At 46.5% G+C, this 16,432-nt stretch overlaps 1 protein-coding gene across 1 annotated transcript in view; it reads right to left on the bottom strand.

The window, feature by feature from the left end:
- MTR (5-methyltetrahydrofolate-homocysteine methyltransferase) overlaps window positions 1–16,432 on the bottom strand; it is a 454,402-nt gene that overhangs the window by 31,546 nt on the left and 406,424 nt on the right. The gene's annotated exons all lie outside the window — the stretch shown is intronic.

Genomic DNA, 16,432 nt, shown 5'->3' on the forward strand with positions numbered 1-16,432 from the left:
TCACTTTTTTGAAAGAGCGCCCAGATACCAAGTGGCTACATAAGAGGTGTTGGAGTGGGACTGGCACTCAAGCACCACAATTGTGCACCTTTGAAGCTGGATTTGATTATACAACAAAATAAGCACTAGGAGATCAAATTTACAGAAACGAAAATCGCTCTCCATTCAACAATCATACTAGAAACTCATAAAGGAATTTTCATTGCTGCTGGTAAGAGGATCACCAGGACCACGAAAATACGAGCAAAAAATATAAAATTGACACTGGTCAGGTGGGGGGCTATAAGAGCTGCATCCCCATTGTGAACAAACATCCTTGCAGAGACAACTCATACCTACTTAAAGTTCACAATATTTAGCCTGGAAGGTAACAAGAGTCAGTCCCCAGCGGAGCATCAAAGTGGGCCTAATATTATGCTCCAGATCCCATCATCAAAATAAAAAGAGTTCAGGGAGGCTTCTCCATCATCCGCAAAGATCAACAACTTGGAGAAAACATTAAGGGCCTGATTAAGAGTTTGGCGGTCCCAAAGCGGATGGTGCAACGCGATGTCCGCTGTGGAACTGCCAAACCTGTGGTGAGACCGCCCGTCAGATCAGGAGTTTTTTCCTGGTCTGGCGGGCGGTCTTGCCTTGGTCTGAGAGCGGCGGTCTGTCAGGCTCATAAAAGAGCCTAACAGGCAGACTGCCGCTCTCAGACTGCCGACTGCACCTTCTTGCAAGGTGTGGCATACATGCCACACCATGCAGAAACTGGGGGTGCATATTTACAGGGGGCACAACATGTGCCTCCCTGCTTGCACCTCCAGGCCCAGAGGCACAAGGGACCAGCTAGAGCCCCTTTTGTTGCCTCACCGCCATGAGAAGGTTGTCTTTGTCGCACCACCAGCATATTACTGCCTCTGACCACTGCGAGACCGCTGCGGGATCCTGGATCCCCGGCCGTTGCAGCTGTCCTGTGGTGGTCCGACCGCCACACTTAAAATAGTGAGGGAGGGCCCGTAGTGTTGCGGAGGTGGGACCCCCATCACAGTTCAGCGGTATTATGGATCGCCACACTCGTAATATGGCCCTAAATGCACCACAAATCCCCAGCTGGAGGAACACTATATAGCATTATTGTTATGATGCAAAATTTAAAACTGTGTGCATTCCAGAGCAGTGCATGCCAGAGTGTTTGCGGGGGTTGGAACGAGAAGTATGTAGTAGCAAATTCGTAAAGGTAGTAGACACTGGCACAAATTTCTTGGGATGAGGTCAGAACTTATTGCTATATAATTGTTAGTGTTGAGATGCATGAACTTCTATTTTTTTTAAGCCCCCTTTCCCCTTGGGCTAGGCGAGGGGAGAGGCCAATTACGCAACATTAACCCTGGGCAAGGTGACAGTGGGTGTAAAGCAAGGTCCCCTTGCGCCTTGACAATATTGAGGGAGGTGGCTAATTCTTCCCCTTCAACTGTAGGTAGGGTGAGGGAGGTTGAAATAGGCCCAATCTTACTAAGAGTGTTGCGGGGAGCATGGCTTGGATGGCCAACATAGTAGACACAAGCTTTGAGAGTGCTCCAGCATAACCCCCACTATCCTGTGTCATCCAGTTGCTAGCAGACAATTCTGAAACCAGGTCACTTAAGTTCGGGACAGACCAGATGGAGCCGTGTGGCAGAGTGTTGAATCCGGGGCCTACTGTTCTCAGTAGTCCAACCAAGAATGTGTGTAGTCGTGCCACGTCTGGCCCACGATAGAGGTCACATACACACACACTCCAGTGGGTCCATCTGAAACCTTCAGATTCTCCTGGGCAGTCTCAGCGGCCTGCCACAGATTACTGGGGAAGGGGTGAGGCTGTTCCCAGCCACTTCCTATCACTTCAACTTAGCCAGACCCCATACCTGGCATGCCGAAGGAGGCTTCTTGTGCCTTATCCATTAGAGGGTTAGGCTGATCGGTCCGGTTGTGGGAAGAAGTCAGGGGTGCTGGTTAGCCCAACCCCTGCGGCAGAAGATGGGGGTGGACCAGCTGGCCCAAGGAGGGCACTGTTTATCTGGGCTTGTTTTAGGTGGCAGCAACAAGCTCAAGTCTTAAATTTTAGTCAATGAAAGTGTCTGTGCCAGGCTTTCCCTGATGGTTGATTGATTGTGTCCTTTCATACCTGCGATGTTGGCACAGAGGGCAGGAGGTACCATTATGAGGAGGTTCTCCCCGACCTCTCGCCCTGTGTCTCTCCCGATTAATGGCCAGCCTTGCAAACGTGCTCCATATATAGATGATATTTCTTTATTTACCCCCCCCCACCACCAACCACACTTCCAGTAATTGAAAACGCTGCATCCAAATATGGAGAAGTGTCTGGTTATCTTCTTACCTCAAGTAATACACAAGTTCTGTATAATAGAAAACAGCCCCCCATCGACCCTCGTTATCTCACATGTACTACTGTCTTGAGTTAAAATATCAGTAAATCATGAGGAGATCATCTGTTTAAACTATGAAGCACTTAGGTTAAAACCACAAACGGTTTAGCCAAATGGGATGGATTACCTCTAAGTATTCAGGGTCGCTCTAACATAAAAATGACAATTCTTCCTAAATGTCTACTATTGTTTCGAGCACTGCTCATTTTAATATCTATGTGTTCTTGTGCAAAATAGAATGGTCTGGGTCGCCATTTATTTGGAGCCACAAAAGGGCCTGCTGTGCCATGACAACGTCAGATTCTAAAGGGTGGGTGGGCTCTTCCATCAGTAAATTACTGTTATTGGGCTTCTCTCTCCAAGATGTTTTTAATTGGAATCATTAACATCTCGCTCTGTCTTAAATGCTTTTACTCAGATCTATATAGTAATTTTGGGTTTTTTGATCCGTCCTATTTTGAAAGGCCATGTTTAAAACAATGTTTGCTTTGGCCTTATTTAGGACCTTATTTCAAAGAAGTTGAGGATGTCAAAACTCATGTGGTATACATCACTCTGGCATAATCCTAGCTTCTCTAGCCTCTCACATGACATATTTGTGAATCAGTGATCCAGAAAGCAGCTACAAAGCACTAGCCAGCTTTTTGACAGAAATGCATTAAAATCTTTTAGCGACGTCACCTCTCAATTCTCATTAGCGACCTCTAGGTTCTTTAAGTACCTACAAATGCAGGTTTTGAAGGAAATTATCATGGGAGATATTTCAATCTTGTGCATACCGATACTAGATTCATCATTATAAACGTATTCGAAACCTCTACTATTCTCCTAAAACATTACATAAATGGGGTTGCAGTTCTGACTAACTGTTTTGGATGTCTTGATCGAGACGCAGATGTTGTCCATATTTATATCACCTGCAGGGAAATGCAATAGTTTTTGGACCCAGGTCTTTCGAGAAACGAGCACACGGATCAATATTAATATCAATGCAATAAGAGCAGCCATCATACTTGGAATGGTGCAGACAAGCATCCTTCATAATACAGGGTTAGTGGCGGTGGTATTCATCTTAGATTATTAATAGTTCGCCAATGGCTGCAAAAGAATGCCCCGACCGTTCGGGAATGGTGGTACCACTTTTTCGACATTGCTGGTATGGATGGGGACTTTAGAGGCTAATAACTAACATAACCGGTTGAGACAAATTTGGCAACCTAGAACTAAAGTATTACTCCAGCATTAAGGCAAGTAAATTGAGAGGTAGGAGTAAACGAGAGGAAAGAAGACAAAGTGCTAAACACCAAGAATTATTTAATTATTTATGCACACTGCACAACATGTTAATTGACTGCCACATGTCTACTTATCTACTTCCTTTTATTTTCAACTCCAACGTATTCAGAATACATCTTCTTTCTTGATTACCAATACAGATAGAAGAAATCCATTTAGTCCAGTGAAGAAATCCCTGCCTTGGACCCCCCATTAAATCTAGGATTGTCTTCAAGGGTATGACAATTGTTAATTAGGAAATCTATGCTAAAACCCCACTGTTCCGAGCCTAAATACCTTTCACTTCCCAATTAGTACTCTCTCTTCTAGACATTCAGATACAGTTTATTATGACTTTTCTTAAGCTCTCCTTTTCAGTAGAAGACACCAGAGGAAAAAACTTCCTCTGGCTCTTCTGACAGAACAAACCCATGTTTTTTTCAGACATCTGTTGAAAACATGGCTGTTTATTTTGCAAACCTTCAGATCAGTGAGCTTTTCCCTTCAGTGATGTTGTTTCAGCCCCAAGAAGCTGCAGTGTACGTGGTTTATAATAAATAAACATGATATAATATACACTTCAGCAGGCTAGCACACAATGGGGGAGCCGGAAGTTGTTCCACTACAATGTTGATTGCCCTCCACCCTGGGGCAAGGTCAAAGGGCAACAAGGCCATCTCACTGGCCCTTAGACAAGACACAGGAGGGAATCCTTTCTCTCTCTCTTGCTCTTCGGTCAGGTAAGGAGAGGATGGATCCTCCTGACCTTGGCCAGTCCTAGGGATCAGAGCAAAGACCTTGCTTTTTTAAAAACAAATCTGTCTCCAACCACCTTCACATACTGTGGAGAGAAATTTATAAGAGGACAGACATGCCTGCACAACGATGAATAATGCAGCATCAAGTCTCTCGATCCGTGCAGTTTTATTTTTTCAATATTTCTTTTCTTTTGTACGGTTTTCTTCTCCAAAATTGTAAATATTAGGAGGAAAACACTTGAGAAAGTCCAATACGCATGTACAAAGAGTTGCAAATGCATACTGTGGATCTATTTGTCCATGCATGACTACTTGGGTGTTCACACACCATTAGAAGTATAGCACTATTGTGAAAAGCACACTGAAAACTCATAGTTTGCCTTTGATCTCCAAAATGACTAAAATGATTTTTGCCAAACCAAGGACATGCACTAAGTACTGAGAGACCACAGACAATAGCAATTTGGTGACCATCTGTTAAATGGTTTCAACGTTCTGTACAGAGAAAAATTTCCTAAGGGTAATTCCATTTTAAAGGTGAAGGAAAAATTAGTTTCAGACCCCTCTTATAACTAATAAATCGTATGACTGATCAGTTTTAGATGTGTATTCTCTTGGATATCTCCCTATACACTTTTTCCCACCACATATAGTGCATATTTGTCAAGTGGGTGGGGACCGAAGCAATATTATCAGGGATACAAAAATTGGGTTTGTAAGGAGTGAGGTATCAATCTTTACTAAAGAGACATGGCCTTCCCTTTGCCAAATATTTGACCACAAAACAGTGGCATAATAATGGCTAAACTGCCAAAAAAAATCACAATGTCGCTCAACATAACTTTTGACCTTATAGGGATGGTGGCAAGGGGTAGATGATTACTCAGCAGGAGAAGAATATTTCCTTCAGAAAGCGGGTTAACAAATGTAAGAGACATGTTCTTTTCATAGATACTTTCCCCTCACATATTTCTCAACTTCTGAATGGTGACCACACAGTACAATGAAATGAAAGTGGTGAAGAAAAAGTCTTATCTGAGTAAATGTTGTAGCACTCCATCTTACCAGAGTCTACAGAGCACTGCAACATGCCTACCCAAGTCATTGCCATCTCCGCCTTGTAATAATCTAATGTCAGGCTAGAATTGGAATGCTTTGTGTGGGATGTAGACTACGAATGTTATGATTTAGAAGAGAGGCATTTGTTAGCTTCAGCATGGAGAGATAAGGAGCAGAGGAGAGTGCTTGCGTCGATGAGTAACAAATAAACCTTCTTCTACTGAATCCAGGCATGCCTGTTTCATAATTGTGGTACAAAAGAGGGTGGCGATGGACGGAGCATCTGAACCAATCAAACACTCACACCCAGTCAACAGATCTGGGTTTAATCCATCACCGTTCTTTAGCCCACTCTGCCACCCCAGTTCAGACATGGCCATATGCAAATCAGTCTGACCCTGTGCCTCATGGGAACAGTCCAGCCCGAACTGCCAAGCCATGCCTTCACTGGGCCGGAAACAAGCTTCCGAGGACTGGTTTCTGGCATTTCAAGTCTTCAGCCCGGCTTGCTTGAATCCAGTGGCAAAGTGAGCAAGGGACTCACGTCTGAGCATACCCTGCCAACTCATGGCGAATAAAGCGGTACAAAAGGGGGTGGCGATGGACGGAGCATCTGAACCAATCAAACACTCACATCCAGTCAAGAGATCTGGGTTTAATCCATCACCGTTCTTTAGCCCACTCTGCCACCCCAGTTCAGACATGGCCATATGCAAATCAGTCTGACCCTGTGCCTCATGGGAACAGTCCAGCCCTAACTGCCAAGCCATGCCTTCACTGGACCGGAAACAAGCTTCCGAGGACCAGTTTCTGGCATTTCAGCCGTCTTCAGCCCGGCTTGCTTGAATCCAGTCACAAATAAGCACAATTTGAACCCCTCACCTACACTTTCAAGGCACTACATAACACTGGCCCAACATACCTCAACAATTGCATCTGCTTTCACAAACGGTCCAGAAACTTCTGCTTGTTCCTACTTGCACAAATCCCATGCATTCAGATCTGACGGTCAAACCTTCTCTTACATTGCTCCTAAAGCACGGACCAACCTGCTGCTACACATAAGAACCTACTCCTTACTCTTGAATTACGCAAGAAGCTGGAGACCTGGGTTTACGAGTAAAACCACGAGGCACTAGCTGTGCCTAGACTCACACCTGGTAAGAGCCAGGATACCCTCCGGGTGATAGTGCGTTCTACAAATCTGTATAATATAACATAACTGATTGGCAAATGTTTGCAGGAAGTTTTAGCTGCAAGCAAGACTGATGTGATGGAGTGAAATACTTCCTCTGAAGTGCAAAAGTTGTGATATGAATAGTTGAATGAGCTATGAGGCACCTCAGGGTAGTACATTCAATAGCATGTCTTGATGAAAATTATGATCCATCTCTAGATCTGCTTTGAGAAAACCATTAAAGCCTCAATACAACAAAAAATACCTACTAGAAACTTTTTCATGCTCTAAGCACAAGAGCCTAAATCCCTCTTCAGGTCCAGCTGGTGAAACCTCACTTTTCTAAGAAGTGTGAGAAGGGAAAGAGCACAGGCAGGACTTCTTTCTGGGACAGGTGAATCTTAGAAAGGAAGGTGTCACTCATAGAAAAACATTGTCATAGAAAAACACAGACAAGCCCTGTATCTCTCACACTCATTGAGATAAAGTGTTGGTGACCAGATTTATCTTGAAGAAGCTAGTTGTAAAATTAGATACATTATATTAATTCTATAGGCTCTATAGGAGTAGAGAGCAGATTGTTTAATTTTTATTTTTTTAAATCATATTTTTATTAGCATTTTAATTTGCAACTCATGAATACAGAAAATAATCAATTTTCTGAACATGATAGTAGAAATTTGACGTTACATCGGGTATAAAAGGATAATACAAACATTCATTACTAAGGCAATTGACATTTCCGTCCCGGTCCCACGTACATTATAAAACCTAATCAGTATCACATTCAAGCTAGTGTTAATACTCTGTAATTTGTCACTGAAAGCCTCTTGTACAGTGCATAGGGTGCCTGCTGTTCTATGGTCTCTCTATTCCACAACACTAGAATCTAGCCAATTACTTCCCTCGTTCTAGGCTTTCAGGGATTCAGTAATCACATCCAGTCCTTAGTGTTACTTGTAATAGTGTCCAGTAGTACCATTAAGGGAGTCTGCAGGGGCCATTACAATGAAATGTATAAACAGGAAAGAACAAAAAATATAACAAACTGTCTCGGGTCTGTCACAAGAACAAGGGAAGCGTTATCAGGAAGTCTCAAGAAGAGTAAAGCCAGGGGCTGCTTAACTGTCTGTAGCAAGGGTGGCGGGGTGGGTGAGACTGAAGGGGAAAGAGGCCACCTTTGCACCGGTCAGTGACTGATTGCCTAGTGAGAAGGAGAGTAATGTATTGGAGGGGGGGAGGTGGTCGGACCACCTTGAGAGCCATGATTCTGTCCCTCTGGGATGCAGTATATCTCCCTCAACTGTTGCAATCAGTTGATTTCCTTCGGTGTGCATTTGTTTCATCACCTGTGTCCTCAGTAGAATTGTTCACAGCTGCTCCAGTCAGTGTGCCCTGTTCTTCCAACTCCCTCTCTGTATTTTCCCCGGATGTTCCCATAGCTCTAGTATCTCGGCCCATAGCCCTACGTTTGGGCATCTGCGCACACCCAGAGCATCTTCTCTAATCAGGGCTCTCTCCTCCACTCTTGCCCAGACCGTAACATTGCCTAACTATGTCATGAGCCCTGGGGTCACCGCTGATTTCCACATCATTTCTATACACCTATTGGCCAGAGCCAGTGCTAAGTCTATGATTTTGGAGCTACTTTCATTTCCGGGATCAGGAAAACAGCCCCAGGAGGCTGATTCCCAGGTACAATCAGGGGTGTGGCCCAGAGTAGTATGGCCAGTCTGCATCACTGTCTCCCATAATGGCCAGAAGTGGGGACAGCTACAGGTCATGTGGTCAAAGTCTGCATCCAGGAAGGCACATTTAAGGCAGGGCCGAGGCTTCCCTCCATGAATTACCTGGAGTCTGTGGAGAGTCAAATATATCACTTAGACGTAGTTAAACTGGGTGTACTTTAGCCTCATGTTTCTAGAAACTCTCTTGGGCTATGCCAGTGTTTTACCCCATTCTGAGTCTGTGAGATTTTGCCCCAGAAGTGTTTCCCATCGGCCTCTGAGTGTCACCAATGGTTTCTGAGCCATGCCCAGTGGTGCCATTTTGTACTGTGTCCATGGACACCAGCAGTTGCGCCACTGCATGTGGCTCTGGTTCGTCCCACCCTGCTGGCCACAGGTCTCCATAAGTTCGCACCAGTGCCTAATAAGTAAGGAATATGCCATGGGGTAGGTCATAGTTAGGTCATAGTTAGGGGTAGGTCATAGTTAGCTACTAGGTCATCAAGTGGGATCAGTGTGCCCAGCTTATAGAAGTCTGCCACTGTTATTAATGCAGCGTTCATCCAGGCATCCAATTGCACTTCTGTGAAAAAGGGGAGTGGATCTTCAAGTGGGAGTCCCACTAATGATAGTGCCGGAGCATAAAGGGGAGACCTGAGGTCCTCTGTGAGCAATGCTTCCAGCATTTAGGACCACAGTCAAGAGTACACCCGGCCGCAGGATTTCCACTGCTTGACCAATGAGTTTTGCCATTAAAGCGCCTTGATGGCAGGACAGTCCCGCTGGGCCCAGCTCGTCCTGATCATCACCTGTCAGAATCTGCATGATTGGTGACTCACGAAATTCGGACCTGATCAGCCACACCAAGTGCCTGCTGAGTCTACCCTCCTCATTCTGTGCTCTGGTAATATACTCTTTGCATCTTGGCAGTGCAAGCGCCCAACGCAGCGCTATGTTGTTCCTAGGCTCCCTGAAGCCGGGCATGCACTTCTGCTTCCAACCCCAGAGCATTGTCAAGGTAGTGGAGTTTCCTGTCCAACAAACGGAGGTCTCCATTGAGCTTCCTCCGCAATCCCACTGGCAATTCCACTGACTGCCCTAAATGGTGGGCTCAGACCACCACCTTAAATGCATCCCCCTGCAGGACACCGGAAGACGTGGAACTCTGGTTGTGAGTGAATTATCATACCAGTATCTAGTGAGTCTCTGAGGCACATATACTCCAGGTACAAGGGGTTAAGACGCCATGTGGGATCCTCTGAGCGCGCCTCACACGATCGGAACCCTAATTGAAATGGGCTATGGTCAGACAGTGTACGTCCCAAATATTCCGTATGGGTCACATATTGGCTAAGTCTGTTACAGCAGACAAACATATCCAGCCTGGTTTGTAGGTGGTAAATGTGCAAGTAGTATGAGTACTCTTGCGTTTGTCCATGCTGAACTCTCCAGATGTCTGCCAACCCTCAGTACTCCAATCAGTCCCAAAAAGCCTTCAGAGGTCTTATGTGCCACAGTTCCAGGTAAGGTGGAAGTAGAGCAGTCTATTGTAACATCTATTACACAATGAAAATCCCCTCCCAATGGGAGATAATCCGCTATTAAAGGAGCCAGTAGGGTTGATAGCGCCTGGAAGAATGCCACCTGAACTTGGATCAGGGCATACACACTTCCAAAGGTAACATCCTTACCTAGCAATTTACCCCTAATCACTATGTACTCTCCCTCCCTATTGATGGTGAAATGGGTGAGTGCGGAAGGTGTTCCTGCCCTTATCCATATGAGAGTCCCTCTGGCACTGTTAGAGTAAGAGGTGGCATTTAACTGCCATCTCCCTCGATGCCTCAAATGGTCAGGCTCCTCCCCGTGAGATGTATCTCCTGTAACATAGTCACCTGTACTCTGTGCCACTTAAAATATCTGTGGATATTGTGGTGCTTGGTGGCCGATCCCATCTCCCTGATGTTCCAAGACATGAAGGTTAAGGTAAATCTTGAACCTGTCATACAGGAGAGCAATGTGAATGCTTCCCCCGAGCTCCCAACCACTCCCCCCCACCTCGACCCCTAAGGGAAATGAGGCAACGTAACTCCTGAGACATACCTATTGAACCCCAACTCGAGAGAAGCCAAGCAATGGCCATGCCCCACAAAACTGAACAGTATAAATCACATTAGTAGAATACCCCCACCAGGTATCGAGCAGGTGCAAATCCGGGTGGAGTAGGTGGAGTATTGTGAGCTGCGTTAGCCCCAGTCTTAGTGTGTGCCCAGGCACATGGACCAGTTAGTGTCTAGTATTCAGAGAACCCACTATCCGGGGCCCCTGGCCGAACAACAAAGGTAGAAATAGGCAAGCCTCAGTAGCCAAAGACCCAACTGAGCACTCGAGTTCCTCTTCTCACTCACCATTCTACAGCCCCAAGCAAAGAACCACAGGGCAGTCAGCCTCTAGTGCAGGTCCTTCATATCAGAACATCTATGGATTGTGGGGTCACTGTAGGCAGGTGTTCCTTGTTGAGAAAGAGGTGTCCTATTTTGTTGCCAATGATCTATGTTCCGAGCGGGTGCCAGGTTCAGCTTCAGTCTTTTGAGTCAGTGCTATGTCAGCCACTGCTATCAGCGCCACAATCTGTTCCTGCTCTGTCTGAGAAGGGGGATGATTTCTTCAGGACCCTACCCTGGGATGCACCCTGTGTTTCTTTCTTGAGTCTCTGTCTGGTGGGCCCTATCCTGGGCGGAGTTCTAGGGAATGTCGACCCAGCCATGCGGCACTCGGGTCTTCACAAAAGTGGGTACTACCATCCAGGAGGATCCTAAGCTTTGCAGGGAGAATCAGGAAGAACTGCAGTCCCTCATCTCGAAGGGCTTTTTTGACTTCCAGAAAAGAGGCCTGCTGTGTCTGAACGCCACTATGAAATTCAAGAACACAGACACCTTTTCACTGTCCACCATAAACAGCCTACCAGTTAGTGCTCTTTGGAGTATGGTGTCTCTGTTTTTATAGTGGAGCAGTCTATCCCCCACTGGATGGGGGATAGACTGGATGACAGTTGGCAGGCCGACACACTGTGGACCCATCCCAAACCATAGAAAGAGGTAAGGTGGTTCGGTGCAACTCCCGTCTTAAGCCAATGTTCCAAGCAAGACACCATATCGCTCCCCTCCGCCCCCTTAGGAAGAGCCTTCACTCTAATGCTGTTGCAACGGTATCGCCCCTCCACATATTCAGCATGCCACACTAGGGTACACACTCTCCCTGCAAGTTCTCCATTTTGTGAGCCAGAGATTGAATCCTAGCTGTAATTCCCCCATCGAGGCCTAAACTCCATTGACTCAGTCAGCCAGTTTACTGTGTTCAGCTCTTAAAAGGCCATGGCCCACTGATACTGCACTAATGTCTTGCTGGAGGGTGACCTCAGTGTCTGTTATTGCAGCAAGAACTTTGTCGAGGTGAAAGTGTAGAGACATCAGGAGGTTCAGAGTCCTCGGTCTTCCCAATTTGGGATTGGGAGGGCTCTCCAGCACTAGGCAGTGCCTCCGTATGTTTGGTCTTAGGCATGAGTATCTTTGCAAAAACAACAGTTGACGGACAGAATGCAGAACAATGTCATACATTCACCCCAGTACAGAGATGTGGGCCTAAATCCATTGTTTTTTGCTCACCACACCACCCCAGTTCAGACATGGCCATATGCAAATCAGCCTTGACCCTGTGCCTCATGGGAATAGTCCAGCCCGACCTGCTAAGCCATGTCTTCCTTGGACCGGAATCAAGCATCCTAGGACCGGTATCTGGCTATCAGCAGTCTTCAGCCAGGATAGCTTGACTCCAGTGGCGTGGAGAGCACGGGACTCACGTCTGAGCATACCCGTCCCACTCGGGGTGACAAATGCAAAAACAACAGTTGATGGACAGAATGCAGAACAATGTCATAAATTCACCCCAATACAGAGATCTGGGCCTAAATCCATCGTTTTCTTGCTCGCCACACCACCCCAGTTCAGACATGGCAATATGCAAATCAGCCTTGACCCTGTGCCTCATGGGAACAGTCCAGCACGACCTGCCAAGCCATGTCTTCCCTGGACCGGAATCAAGCATCCTAGGACCGGTTTCTGGCTATCAGCCATCTTCAGCCAGACCAAGGGAGAAAAGCCACTCTGGTTTCAGCAGCAGCTTGTCTACAAAGAAGGTGGTATAAGGTGGCTGAACTAACAGCTTGAAGCCTGCTCATGCAACATGCTGATGTTATCAAAATCAGAAAAAATAATCTGCATGGCCGGCAGACACAAGGGACAGCTGTTTAATAGCTCAAAGGGAATGAACAGAAGAAACATAAGGACCAAATTAAGATCCCAGTGTGGCATCACAAAGGTTTTGTGGGAAAAAATATGGACCAAACCTTTGAGAAAATACATCAGAACAGGTAATTTGATCAAGGACAGCTGGTCTGGCAAACGCAAGGGCAAAAAGATTGACAAGTAACCTTTAACAGTGCCCACAGCAAGTCTTTGATGACCAAAGATAGAACAAACAGCAACACATCTGACAGTTTGGCTTACAGTGGGTCTGTACTATGGATGCCATACCAAGCCATAAACTTGTTCCAGTGTTCTGCATAAATGGATTTGTAGGAGGATGCCTGGCTGTCAGGATGGCATCCACTTCTTTGGGAGGTAGATCGAATGTAGTTAACTGATGCTGCTTAATCTCCATACATGGAGATGTAGATTGTGGCAAGCCTGGTGCAAAACACTGCCTTCCTGCTGTGACAGACGATACTTCTGAAGGGACAGCCTGATCGGAAGATAGATGCTCATGCCTGGACATTCTGGGTGCCACACTTCCCAGGCCCACTAGGATGGTAATTTATGTTACTCTTTAGAAATCGGGGCAGGACGGGTAGCGGAGGGAAGGCATACGGGAGTCCCAAGCTTCACTCGAAGTGGAATTTGCCTCAGAGACAGCCTTCTTGGGAACTTCAATGCGCAAAAGTGTTGACACTACACGTTCAACGTGGTTGTGAAGAAACTAAGCCTTGGGTTCTCACCACTGCGGGATGACATCCTGTGCAACTGCCATTCGTGATCCACTAGGAACTACCCGCTGAGTTTGTCCGCCCTGGTGTTTTAAAATCTTGCCAGGTATACTATCAGGCAGATACCCTGGTGATTCTGCCAGGTCTAGAGGCACAGGGCCTCTTGGCACAGAGTCCAGGACCCAACCCTACCTTGCTTGTTGCAATACCACATGGCGGTGCTGTCATCCGTGAGGACCTGAACCAGCCTCCCCCTGGCAGATGGCAGGAAGGCTTTTAATGCCAAGTGATTGTCCCACAACACCAGCAGGTTAATGTCAATGCAGACCTACATTGGAGACCAGAGTCCTTTGAACTTCACCTCTCCTAGAGACCACCCCCAGCACAGAAGTGACAAATCTGTCACCATTCAGCTCGGGTGAGGTAGGGAGAAGGATCTGCTGCTGGTCCAATTGCAGTTGAGCAGGCAGCACTGCAGATCTTTTGCAGTCTCCTCCAAAAACTGGATGGAGTCCAACAGGTTCCCTGTGTACTGGGCCCACTAAGAACTGAGATCCCACAGCAGATGCCACATATGCCTTCTGGTGTGATTAACAAGCAGGATGCAGGAGGGCCATAGTCCCACAAGCCACCAGAACCATGCTTAATGACACCCAGGACTGAGGTAGAAATATCAAGATTATATTCAAGATGTCTTGGACTTGTTGTTCTGGAGGAAAGGCTCAAAAATGCACCGTATGCAGAATGGCTCAAAGGAAAGGGAGCCTCTGCAAAGGAGTTTGGTGTGACTTCGGCACATTGATTGTGAATTCTAAAGGTGTATGCAGATTTGCCTTTGTCTAGGGTTGGTCTATGACTGACTGAGGCGAGCTCGCCTTCAGAAGCCGGTTATCAATGTAGGGGAAGACTGGTACTTCCAACCCCAGAAGATAAGCTGCGAGTATAGCCATCACCTTTGCAAACACCATGGGGCACTGGTGAGGCTGAAAAAGAGCACAGCAAACTGAAAATGCCTCTGTAGGCCTGTAGGATGGGGTCATGGAAATAGGCACCCTGCAGGACCAACGCCACTATCCAGTCTCCTCGGTTAAGAGCAGAGAGAATCTGGGCCAATGTATCTTAAATATGTCTTTCAATATGAAGACGTTGAAGAAATAGGGTGAAGGCCTCTGTCCCTATTCTGCACTATTAAATAGCATGAGTAGCAGCCATTTTCGATTACTGAGGCCGAGACCCTCTCTAATGATTTTTAATCCATAAGAGCCTTTCTGACGCAAAGTGGACAAATGGTCCTCTGAATGCTGCTGTGATTTAGGCTGAATAGGTGGCAGGATGGAAAGGAGTGTCAGTGTAGTCTCTTTAAACTGTATGTAGTACCCACCTGTAGAATATTATTTTTTGTCATCCAAGGAGAAAATGAGTAATCCTACATCTCACAGGGTGGTCATGTGACGCAAAAGGGTAAACTAAATTGGACTGAGGCTGCTGCAGGAGGCTTGGGAAATAGGATGTTTGTTGCCGTTGTTGGCTTGAGCGCTGCCTGCTAGATCTCCTACCCCAATCCCAAATGAATTGGGTTACCTTTTAGTAGAGTGGCGAACCTTGACTGAAGTCGAAGCCCCTAGCAATGCCTCAAACAAGCTGAAAATGCTGTAGGTGCTGCCTCACATGAGTGAAAAGACAGATGGAGCATGCAGTTGCTCCCCTTTCTTTAAAGGCCTCAAGGGCATAGTCAGCCTTCCCGTTAAACGGGCGAAGCTTGTCGAAAGGCACATCGATGAGTGACATTTTAATGTCTCTTGAAAAGACAGTGGATCTCATCCATACAGAGCCTATTATGCCCAACCCGGAGCAGATGACTCACTTGGCCGCCTCCTACATCTGAATGTTCTGTGCAAAATTTCCGCAACTGAGTTCCATAATGTGCGGGAGTATTGTCCTGCAAGCAGCTGGTGTTAACCGATTAAAGGGCAAAGCTAGCTGATAAAAATATCCTCTTTCCAAAAGGCTCCATGCTCTTCAACTCACTGTCTGACAGGGTTGTAGTGAATGAATTGAGGTTAATTTGGCTGGTGGAGGCCTGTACCACCTGGCTCTCTGGAGCAGGGTGCTGAGTGAGAAAGTCAGGGTCACCAGCCAGAAGCTGGCTTATGGCGATAATCCACTAGTCTGATCACTGGCAGTCAAGTGCAAGGTTTGGACTAAGTGACCACAAGACTGTCAGTTAGGGCCTAATTAAATGGCAGCACAGGTTTGATGAGGATTATCCAGATTGCAGCACCGCTATGAGCATGCCATTCTTTACTTCGAATAAAGGTAGTTCAAAGTTTAGGACTTTGGTTGCCCTTCTAATAACCATGGCAAAGAAAGTCAATTCTTCTTTGGCAGTACTCGGTGAGAAACCTACCGCTTGTCTGGGGAAGTACCCAGATTCTTGCAGGTCCGTATTATAACTGTCATCATCCTATTGTGGGGAACATTCGTCCCCACCAACGCCATCATTGCCAAAAACTGCCTGGCTCAGGTCAGAGTCCAACCAAAAGAGCTGCTGAAGTACTGGAGGACGAACGCTAAGTAAAGGCAGTGTCTTGTTGCAGTAAAAGAGAATGGGGCTAGGCTTATAAGAACTGAGCACACATGCAGCGTTGTCCAAGGTCAAAATGGATTCAGCTTAGAATCGGACCGTACAATGGGTTCAAAGTCCTCATACGACGTCAGTGCCAGCGTGGACATGGCAGGGACTGGCACAAATTATGGTGCCAGGTGTGAAATAGGCTCAGGAGTCAGAGCTGAACTCAAAATGAGTTCAGGGTTCAGGAGGCACAGCTGGCACCAAGGGCAGACCAGCTGGCGGTAGCACGGTTGGAGGCATCCACGAATCCATGGGACCCAAAGGGACACCAGAGGGAACCGGTAGGGTGGCGAAAATGTGGTGGCCTACTTAAAAGTCTCAATTTGCTGTGTCATCACCGACAGACAGAGAA

The sequence above is a fragment of the Lissotriton helveticus genome, chromosome 6 (assembly GCF_964261635.1).
Source record: "Lissotriton helveticus chromosome 6, aLisHel1.1, whole genome shotgun sequence".
NCBI lineage: Eukaryota > Metazoa > Chordata > Amphibia > Caudata > Salamandridae > Lissotriton > Lissotriton helveticus.